Raw genomic sequence first — 509 nt, forward strand, 5'->3', positions numbered from 1 at the left:
CAGGTTAAATCAACAAATGGTTCGAAAATAGCTTCAAATTGGTACATAATTAAAAAAATTGCGAGTGATTACATAATTAATGTTAAGTATACTACATAAAAAAATTGCACTATTGTAAGTTGTGCCATGGCACCACCCTAGATCCGCCCTGGTGAACTGCAAGCGACGGGTGGATCATTCACTACATACTTAGTTTGCATGATGCTGCCACCACCTGTGGTTGAATTATTTGCATGTAAACTGAAATTTGAGACCAACTTTTTTACATTGTATAAACGTTTTTATAAATGTATAAACATGATACTATTACAAAATTATACACCCTCTGTAACTTAATATAGGACTTTTTTGACACTATGATAGTTAAGGCATAGCTCTGGCTCGCTACAACGCTCGGTGGGTCGGCCCATTAATGCAAGTTAGATCTTCCGGTTTTAGTTTGTTTCTTCAGCTTTCATGTTCGACTCTTCGTTTTTTCTGTTTTTGTTTACTGTACGGGTTTTCTTCTT

The sequence above is a fragment of the Triticum dicoccoides genome, chromosome 6A, assembly GCF_002162155.2.
Source record: "Triticum dicoccoides isolate Atlit2015 ecotype Zavitan chromosome 6A, WEW_v2.0, whole genome shotgun sequence".
NCBI lineage: Eukaryota > Viridiplantae > Streptophyta > Magnoliopsida > Poales > Poaceae > Triticum > Triticum dicoccoides.